This window comes from Pongo abelii, chromosome 2 (assembly GCF_028885655.2).
Source record: "Pongo abelii isolate AG06213 chromosome 2, NHGRI_mPonAbe1-v2.0_pri, whole genome shotgun sequence".
Lineage (NCBI taxonomy): Eukaryota > Metazoa > Chordata > Mammalia > Primates > Hominidae > Pongo > Pongo abelii.
In genome coordinates this window covers 60,891,613-60,902,712 of record NC_085928.1, presented here as the reverse complement: position 1 = coordinate 60,902,712, position 11,100 = coordinate 60,891,613, and the positions used below count along the sequence as shown (strand labels likewise).

Here is an 11,100-nt window from a genome sequence, read left to right as displayed (position 1 = left end):
CTTGGCATGGGAGTTGGGGAGAAGAGAACCTCCTTGCTCCAAGTATTACCTTACAGTACAGTCTATTAATATAAACAAATATATATATATATATATATATATATATATATATATAAAGTCTAAACTCTTTGGTTGCAAGTGTCATAAATCCAAATCAAATTAGCTTAAGAAGAATAAAAAAATCTATTAGTTCATTTAACTTTAAAGTCCAAATGAGGTGTAACAAGTCCACTTTGATTCTAATGACTCAGTGATATAATTAGAATTGTGTTTCATTTCATCCAAATATGAACTCTAATTTCTTTTGGATTCATTAAGGACTAATCAAGCTCTCCACATAGACAAACAAACAGGGTCAACAGATTTCTGGCTTACCCTATACTTATGTTTAGAGGTTCCAGAGTAAAGAAAAGAGCTATTTCTTTGTGACTCTGACAGGGATCCTTGAATGACTTAGAAACACTTCACTTTTTATTTTGTGCTCATCCTTCAATGACTCACTTTGGTGGATTGGCCAGTGGCAGGCAGTGAAGTGTAGATATTTAATTAAATTATCTTGCCAGAAGGGAGGACAAAATTCTGAAAGAGAAGATGCTGCGCAGACAAAATGTAACAAATGTCCCAAGACAGAATACAATAAAATTAGAAAATGTAATACGAGGGACATTTATAGTGATACGAATGTTATTTTGTTACCCATGATAGTTAGAAGGAAGTAGCAAATGACAATTTTTAACACTTTACACAGGACACAGTAGTGTCTCAAAAAATAGTTATGGAACGAATAAACATACTGCTGTAATAAAGTTCTCACTACTGGCAAAATGTAGAAGAAGATTATCTCAGATTTTACAGAGCCAAAAGATTACTTTTCTATGATAGCTCATAATACTGTGTATCTAAGTGTCATATCAGTACTTGAAAATTAACAACAGTTAAATGCTGATTAATTTCCAGCTTTTCTCCCCTATAATTTTCACATATTTTTTCAGAATTGCTTAGAGTCACCCCTGTGCTTATTGCATGCATACTTAGTTGTGTCCCCTGTGTGCCTCCTTGCACTTGTCCCTATTAAATTTCATACTGTTTTTGATGAATGGCTACTCTAATTTATCAAGGTCATTTTAAATTCTAGTTTGGGCTTCTAAGATCAAAGCAACCCAGGCAAACTCCCTGTCACATTAGACGTGTTCTTAATTATTTTACCTAAATTTTTACAACAAACACGTGTGCGTGCGCACACACACACACACGTCATAAGAATTCCAGTCTTAAATTACCTCACTGGTACTCCAGGAAAGAGTTTGTTATTAGTTAGGATTTGGATAAAAACTTAGACTTGGATGAAATAGAGTTAGCTTGCAAGCTCTCTACATTTTATGAGATTGCTTTCAGAGAAAGTATTTAGTTCAGCAAGGCAGAATGACACATTCTATGCCTATAGAGTTTGATAAGCCAGAGTGAAGACCAGGATTCTGAAACCTAGGATCAGATAAAATGAAATGCAAATTTGAAGTCCCAAAAAGGAATTTTGAGCAACATGAAAACAGAACTTGAGAGCACAATGCTTAGAGAAAGACCCCAAGTTCAGGACAAAAGCCGAAGAACTTGATGAAAAACCAAATACATTTTATGGATGGAATTCCTAGCTGACCCCTTGTTTAGAGAAAAGAAGAAAAGTTTTGGAATCAAACTCAGCTGGTAGAGTTTGAGATCCAGGAAATTATAGATCTATGCTTAAATTTTTCTTGTGATTTTTTTGTTTTGTTTTGTGTTTGAACTGAATGAATGTATACAGACTATTTTAACCAACCACCTTCATAGAATAAAATGATTGAATATGTTAAAAAAGCACATAATGACTTGTCTAAGGACACAGAACATTTTAAATAGAAAGAGAATAATAGAACAAAATGCTTGTTGATGCACAGCCAAATGCTAAAGATGGTGTGTATTCCCACAGCAACATGGTTGAAGTCCTGCTGGGTATTGTTTATTCACTGGATAGTTTTGGCAAAAAATGGTAAATTATCTACCTCCAAAAATGTCTCTATCATATGACATCCACCTAGAAATTGAAAGATCATATGCAGATTACACTAATACATTTAGACAATTTTTAAAACTATTCAGTATAAAAATGTCTCACATATAATCAAGTTTATATGGTCAACTGTCTCAGCAACCAGTATCATAGGAATGAAGTCATCCAGACTGCTACATGTTGATAATGAATTAGGCATTTGTTCTTCAGTAAATGATTATAGTGGAGGAGAAAGAGGTATAACATTTATTGTGACATTTTTTCTAGGTAAGATGCTTTTATAATACCATATATAATCATCAATCCAATAAAATATATGTATTATCATACATGTGCGCAATGTGCAGGTTAGTTACATATGTATATAATTAAAAAATAATAATAAAAAATAAAATATATATCTATCTATTATCAATATCAATTTATAAACAAATAATCTGAACTCAGAAAGTTTAAATAATTTTGTCAAGTTGTAAAGGTAGTAAATGCCAGATCAACATTACTTTAAATCTTGAATATTGTGATTGCTTATATTCTCCTTTAGCAAACCTAAGCAAACAGATATAAAATTATTATTACAAAATATGCTTTATTCTTTTTACACTGACGTGATAACATGGAAGTCCTACTGAAAAAGAAATCAGCACCATGGTCAGATCCACACTGTCTGACGTACACTTCCTGTCCCCGAAATGAGTCCCTGTGTAGGAAGAGAATGAAATAAGAAAGTTAGAACAGAAGTTGCTGGAACACTAAATCCTTTACCTCAGCATACATTAGAATATCTGAGATATCCATTCCACAAAGTGAAAACCAGCACTATTTTTGAAAGCTTTCTTTGTTGTCCCTCAAGGCTTCCCAAGGAAAATTTCCACAGGTTTTTCATGCAAAAAGTTTCTGTACTTAAAACATATTTACAGAAATGGCATTACCAAATATCATTTGAAAATGTCAATGCCTTTCCTTAGGCACACAAAGCTTCTATATTTTTAATTTTCCCACTTGCCCTCCTATTATTTCTATAGTACATATTATCCTTCTAACTCATAAACTAGGTTCTATGCTTTCATTACTGGTCTGCATTCCAAAAACCCTAGAGGGATTTTATCCTTACCACATATTCCATTTTGCATCACTTAGAAAACAAAAATTTTCACACTCTTTGGACTTTCTGAAACATCATTTATTTAATAACACTACAGAGCCGTTATGTTTTAAAAATTATATGAACAATTCACAGATAACATGTTTAACCAAAAATTCTGATTTCATAATTCTAACCAGTGCTTCTTCCATAGAGGTAAATGGTCACTTTTCTTTTTCAACATAAATAAAAACAGTATCATAGTTGGTGTAACTTAGTATCTAAAATCCTATTTATTTGTATTTATTTAAATGTGAACTATTATTTTCCATGTCTGCATAATTCTGCAAAAGACTGATCACATTGTTCTCTAGATTCTGAGATAAACTTATTTAAATGAGAGTGAATTTTGCTCCCAGCTACCATGTGTTTTGGAAGAAACAGCCTGCAGCCAAAGTTGCCTTTCTGCTGGCTTTACATATAGGAGAAACTGTAGAATTATAGCTGATTTTTAGCAACCTAAACTTAACAATGGTTTGTATTGTAAATGTTTATTTGTGTTTCTGTCTTTAAATGGGACTATTAAATCATACTTTTAATTACCACCTAGGATCTGAAAATTTTGATAAATAATACAAAGAGTAAGGTTTGGGGGCCAAAATGTCAGCTATTTACCTGGCAAATAACAAGTTGAACCCTTTATGTTCATCAAGGAGTTCTGCTAATTGAACCCTGAATCTTCACAGTTATAAACACCGTCAAATGCACTTTTCTGTCACGGGATTAGCCCTCCTAAAGAGAGGGTTGAGGACGGGGTGGGAAGTAGTGCTCAACCTGGGTAATTCTGTGACACTAAAAACAAAACCCTTAACAAAAGAGAATGTTCTTTCCCTGTGAGCATTTCACTCCCAAGATGAGGAAAAGAAGAAGGAACAAATTATGTCAAAAACATTATTCCCAAAATTACCAAACAGGCATCGCATCTCCCTGGAGCTAGAGAGAAGCCAAAAGTTTCATAGTAATTGAGGCTCCTTCACACAAAGAAAACTTTATAAGAAAAGTGTGCTCTTCCCAATATAATTACCATGATATGCCACAGTTTTGGTTTGGTTTGGTTTTATTGTTGTTTTTCCTTTACCTAAGTGGGCTTCATTGTTAAATCTACAGTCAAGCAGAGTTTTGGCTGTTTTCCTCTGGCAAGAAGGCTGACCATCACTCTGGACATGTCTGCTCCCACCTTCATTCTGCCGGGTTCCCAATCCGAACCACTGCATGTTTTTGTTATCCTCCAGGAGTCACTGAAGGATACAAATGAATCAAAACGTATTAATTGTACCAAATCCAAGTTTTCATTATAGTAACGCTTAATAATTGTTCCCTATTCCATTTTCCATTACAAATGTAAATTCACTTAGTCCAATATAGCCCATTTCAGACCTACCTTGAAATTGAAGGCAACATACTTTAAGAACAAAATATATAAAGACATTGCAATAAAATTCTAGCAACAAAGAGATGCCCCAAATTTGAGTATAATCTCCTTCCAATTGTGACTAGGGAGAATTAAAGTCAGAAAGAATAAACCTCCTCGCAAATTAAAGTCCTAAAATGTTAAAACCCAGAGAAATTGAAGTTTGTATTGAAATTATTTTTACTCTTGCAATATTTTATTTTGAATAAATTAATGTAAAATTTCCCCACCCTAACTACAAATTTTGTATATTCTCAAACAGTTGGGTCTCAGTGCCTGACCATGTTTCTTTAGTAACGACAACCAGAACTATCTGTCATGGGAATGGGTTCGGTTCTTTAGAGCCTCTTGAGTTGTATTAGCCATAGATGATATGTTTCACTTTTAGACGGTCCAAAGAGTTAATCATACACATCATATTTTATGTACAAAACCAAAGCTACCCAAATGTAGATTAGAAGCAGTCCATCACATCTAGAACAGTTTATCCCTAGCCAAATTTTGTTCTCAGAAGTCTTTCTTCATGCTGTAAGAGACCATAGTGGAGTTTCAGTGTTAAAACAGTAAAGGAGAGAGGATGGAGTAAAAATTGAATTTAGCCTCCCTGGACCAAAAGATCATTCATTCTTCGCCATGTCTCCAAAATCGTCTGAATGAAAACTCATTCCTGTCAAACAATTAATAATGGAGTTGTGATTACCACATTAATTGCCATTGCTCTTTAAGTCCCATGTTTCTGGCACTCCAATAATGACTTGAGTACAGGTTCAATCTGGCAACATAGAGTGGACACTCTCATTCAAACAGGCGTTGTCATTCCTGGATCATTTCCACAAATTGCAATGTACTGCGTAAGGCCTAAGAAACCCTTTTCCTAAAAAGTGTTTACCCTCCAAAACTTTGGTCTCAGTTAAAAAGACATCCTCTGTAGCTGAAACTGCTGTGGATGTCTCTGGCCCCTAGTGGCCTAATAAGAACAAGGCATGAATCGTCTTTGCTTTAATGTTACAACTTTTGAGCAGCATTTCATTGTTGCTGCATTTTCTGCACCCCTGTGATAAGTGTTTGACAGTTTGTTTCTTGTTTTGCTTTTTTTTTTTTTAGTATTTTCTGATTATCTAATTTTGTTTTTCTATTCTAGAAGACTCAGCTGAAATGGGGTCCCCTATCTAACGCTACCTTTTTAAGTCTGGAACTCATAATCCAAAGTTAGAACCTGCACAGTGTAGCTAGCACAAATCTAACACAGCTGCAGTTTTAAACTAGTAGAGATTGTTTTGCCAACCAGTGCCTTAATAGCCTGTGAAGACACTCTTTTGCCTGTAATTGTATATTTGCCTCAACTGTTCCTGCCTACTGAGGCCTTTGTGATCTGTCAGCATCTGCCCTGAATGCCAGCACATATATTCTAGGTGTAGTTCAAGCTAAAGATTCAGCAGCCTCTATCCTAAAGTTCCCCACATTTGGCAAAGGCCACCCATGATTTCTGCTGAGGCCCATGTGGCCCATGCCTTTGGTAGTGCTAATCCTCTCATGCAGCTGTCATCTGCCAAGATAAACTATATGCCAAAGCCTCTTGCCTGGCGCACAGAACATAAAAGCCAATAGCATCACTGTAAATACACGCTAGTCCCAACATAAGCCGCTATACACAGTATAGATCAAAATACCCTAGAGCACAAAGCTCAAAGCCACTGGTCCTGGTCCCACCAAATTCTCTCCCTAATATATTTCCCTTCTGCAAATGGTCATTTTTTTGGGGGGTTCTCAACATTTCTTAATTCTGAACCCATTTTGGGGGTCTTTGAAAGACTCAGTATTTGTCACTGTTCTTTCTCAGCTGGGATTCTAAACAAATTGAAAACTGATTTAAATAATAGGCATTTGGAAGCCAAAATAGTAGCCTTATTACTGAGCTCAAGGGATCCACCCTCCTCAGCTTCCCAAAGTGCTGGGATTACAGGTATGAGCCACTGCACTCGGCCAGCAATCTTATTTTAAAATAATGCATTGTAGTGAGCTGAGATCGCAACACTGCACTCCAGCTTGAGTGACAGAGCGAGACTCCATCTAAAAGTAAAATAAAATAAAATAGAATAATGCATTGTAATGTGTTTTGGGTGCCACAAAACCCACACTAGCAAGTATTGATGATATTTATGCCTGAGAGCTGGTTTTCTTGTAAACAGAATGTGGGAGTGGTGTAGTTGGGTTGGGGTCAGTGGCCCAGAGCATGAGTTGAAACTTGTGATTCTGGGGAAAAGACTACTGGAAATAGGGAATAAGCTGAGCAGGGTGGCTTATAGGGGTTTTCATGGAGGACAAATTAATATGGCAAATTGCAAAATGCTTGTCATAGTTGGGTTTTTTTTTTCTTTTTCGTTCCCTCTTCCAGGATTTCTTTTTCTCTATTTTAAACCTTCTCCGAGCATCATAGTGGGTGGTTGCTGTGAAGTGAATGTTTCTGTGTCCCCCACCCCCAATTCATATGTGAAATCCTAACCCTCAAGATTTTGGTATTAGGAAGACATTTGGGATATAATTAGGTCATAAGGCTATATCTCTCATGAATGGGATTCGCGTCCTTATAAATGAGACCCCAGAGAGCTCACTTGTCCCTTCCACCATGTGAGGACACAGTGAGAAGACACTGTCTAGAACCGGAAACAGAGACCTCCCAGACACCAAATCTGCTGGTGATTTGTCCTTGGATTTATCAGCCTCCAGAACTGTAAGAAATGCATTTCTGTGGTTAAAAGCCACCCAGTTTATGGTACTTTGTTATAGCAACTCAATCAGCTTAAGACAGTGGTGGAAGAGAAAGGACAGTCAGGAATGTCTTAATGTTAACAAGATGGACATTTCTCCCCCACGCCATATATCCTCCTATTTAAGAAAATTGATAGAGAGTGTGGAATATCTGCGTGGTGGTTTCAAAAAAAAAAAAGAAAGAAAATGTGGAAAAGCATTTTTTCATATTTTTATTATCTTCTTCACTTGCTATTTTCTCCTAAATTAAACCACATTGGGGAAGTATAGTCAACAATATCCTCACTGTGGAGGGGATTTGAGGTAGAAGAACTTCTAGCAAACAGGGAAAATGTTTCTAGGGTTTTCTGGAGAGTAGTCCATTTTCTTGCCAGAAATGGGGATTTTACAGCAACAACAAACTATTTCCATTAAATTACATTTTATGACATTAAATATTTTTCTTGGAAGATCTAATAAAGTTTAAAAAAAAGACAATAATATTCCTTCAAACTATTTTTAAAAGGTCTTTTTACAATTTTCTCTGTGTGTGTGTGTGTGTGTGTCTGTGTGTGTTTGTGTGTGATGGAGTCTTGCTCTGTCGCCCAGGCAGGAGTACAGTGGTGTGATCTCGGCTCACTGCAACCTCTGCCTGCTGAGTTCAAGCAACTTTCCTGCCTCAGCCTCTGGAGTAACTGGGACTACAGGCTCCTGCCACCACACCTGGTTAATTTTTGTATTTTTAGTAGAGCCGGGGTTTCACCATGCTGGCCAGGCTGGTCTCGAATTCCCGACCTCGAGTGAAAATGCTGGGATTACAAGCGTGAGCCACCGCGCCCAGCCTAATTTTTTTTTTTCTAAAATAATTTTACAGCAATCATTATAGCAATTATATCAAATGGTAATATTGCAACAGCTTAATAATTCGTGTGGCATTTCTAGGTGTTTTGCAGATTAGAACTTGATATATTAAAAAAATAAGAGCAGAAAACTAAATACTATGACTCAAATTCTGAGTTTTCTAAATACCATAATTTTGTATACCTTCTTGGTTAAAATGCATGTTAATGCACTCACAAAAGCATCTTTAATTATCAGCATTTTTCATGAGTAAAAATCCAAGTCTGTTTTCATGATCCGTCATACATCTGTGAAAAGAAATAGAAAAGTTTCAGGCCGGGCGCGGTGGCTCACGCCTGTAATCCCAGCACTTTGGGAGGCCGAGGCGGGTGGATCACCTGAAGTTGGGAGTTGGAGCAAGCCTGACCAACATGGAGAAGCCCTCTGAAAAAAACAAAATTAGCCAGGCATCTCTACTGAAAAACTAAAATTAGCCAGGCGTGGTAGCGCATGCCTGTAATCCCAGCTAGTCGGGAGGCTGAGGCAGGAGAATCGCTTGAACCAGGGAGGCGGAGCTTGCAGTGAGCCGAGATCGCACCACTATACTCCAGCCTGGGCGACAGAGAGAGACTCCGTCTCAAACATAAATAAATAAATAAATAAATAAATAAATAAGAAAGAACGACAATTTTCAATTCCATCTTAAAGAGATTTTTGTTAGGTACAACTGGTATTTAACATTTTAAATTTGTGAAAAACTAAACAAAACCTACACTAAGCTCAACAAAACCTAAAAAGTATACGTTGACTTTTATTTTTGGCTTTGGAATCAAATGGATAGTTTAATATTGGTTATACACATGCCAGTCTTCCATAAAGGCAGAGCAAAGAAAGGAATATATAAAAGATACTAGATAAATATAGAAAAATATACGATAAATATTTATCAGATATTATAGAATGGCTTCCGTTTTGCTTTGCTTTGGGTTTACTTGCAAAAGCAGGAATACTCTCACTTGTATTTTGTTAATTAAAATATATGTTGTTTATGTGTACATGAAATTAACCTTAATTATAATTATGCTTATCTTGAAAATACACATCAGAACTTGTGCAACACGTCCTTGTGTGCACATGTGCTCAAATACCTTCTTCCCTCTCTGCCCTGTGCACACGTTATACCCTGAATGTAAGAAGCCACTTCGTTAAAATGATGATAATTTTAAATAATAATATGAACTGTTTTGCTGAGTCTTGGGTTTATTTTTCAATGTTTTTTCTTTAACTAATTTCTAAATGTGTGTTGACATTTATTTCCATATAGCTTCCATTAAGCTTTTACTTTTTTGTTACAAGCTCTGGATTAGAAAAAATGTGTTTCTTTAAATTGTTAATCCTTAATGATCATTATGCTCATTTCAAAGTTGTAACATTTCAGAGCAAATAGCTTTCTAGATAGCTTTGCTGTTTTACAATTTTTTAATCAGAAATTTCACTTTTATTTTCTCAATTATTCTCTTTGAAATTAAAGAACTATATAATTATATCTTCATTTCTTTAAAATAGCACTTAAGACATTTGTAACAATTTTCAAATGCTTCCCATGTTCTTACTCAGCATTTTGTTAGAGTTACCTAAACTTACATTATTATTTTTCTTCCTGCTTCCATCAGCTGTGCTAAGAACCAATTCTGTGAGCTGTAATTGATGCATGTCTTTTCTCACATTCTTCTTCTTTTGCTTTGGAATTAGCCATAGTCTCTAACATAAATATTACTTCCTTTTGCTATGTTGCCTGCACTGCTGGCAGACTGGCTACCACCTTGTTGGTAGCCTACTTTGGAATTTTATTGGCCCTAATGCATGCACACTTTTGAAAAGTTTTAAGTGTTTTCTCTCCACACACCACCCTGATATTATGTAGTATATGTTTCTCTTGTTTCATCATTAGCTTCTGAATATGTTATTCCTTTAATTATCATTTTACTCCTCCTTTGCAACTTCTCCCTCTTACTCTGCTTTGAGAAACTGTCATTGTTAACATCACATGCCTCATTTCTTCCTAGGTCTCTTTAGAAAACCTTGAGAATCTCAAATCAATTTTTATTTCATTAATCAATAGATTCTAGTTCAAATATTCTTTATTGATAGCTTTCTTGAGAGGCAACATGTTTAGGTGATAGAGAAGACAAGACTGCATAAAAAATAGCTTCCACTGAAAGATGTTGTATTTTGATTGAGTTAATTTGATTAAATTAGAAAATGAGAGTTGGAAAACTAAAATACCTCAATGTCCAGAATTTTACCTGTATTATCTGAAAAACAACTGTTATTTATTTTATTTTACTTATTTATTATTTTATTTTTTGAGACAGGATATTGCTCTGTTGCCCAGGCTGAGTGCAGTGATATCCTTATAGCCCACTGCAGCCTCAAACTCCTGGCTTCAAAGGATTCTTCCGCCTCAGCCTCCCTAGTAGCTGGGAGTACAGGTGCATGTCACCATGTGGGGATAATTTTTTTAAGTGTTTTGTAAAAACAGGGTCCAGGCTGGTCTTCTGCCCTCAAGGAATCCTGCCCTCAAGGAATCCTCCTGCCTCTGCTTCCAAAAGTGCAGGGTTTACAGGTGTGAGCCATTGCACCTGGCCCCAAAAACTTTTATATGTGCTAAATTATTCTTTAAAAACAAAACAAAATTCATGTTAATTTTAAAAGACTACAGAACTTAAATATATTTCTTCATATTTTTGTCCAAAATTGCTTGACCATAGACAAATGATTTTGTGTCTGGAATCTCAATTCTATTCCAAAAATCTACGAGTTGATTCTTATGGTATGACCATACTTTTTTTGAATACTATAGCTTATAAATAATTTTTAGAGTCAGATAATGTGCATGTTTCAAGTTTATTT

The 11,100-nt window shown here is 35.6% G+C and overlaps 1 long non-coding RNA gene across 1 annotated transcript in view; it reads right to left on the bottom strand.

The window, feature by feature from the left end:
- Nucleotides 1–2,672: 2,672 nt before the first annotated feature.
- Nucleotides 2,673–11,100, bottom strand: part of LOC112132625 (uncharacterized) — a 74,863-nt gene continuing 66,435 nt past the window's right edge. The window contains exons 4-5 of the long non-coding RNA XR_008523661.2: nucleotides 4,267–4,426; nucleotides 2,673–2,744 (exon numbers count right to left, since the gene is read on the bottom strand). This is a non-coding gene — a long non-coding RNA (uncharacterized LOC112132625). The remainder of the gene's footprint in view (nucleotides 2,745–4,266; nucleotides 4,427–11,100) is intronic.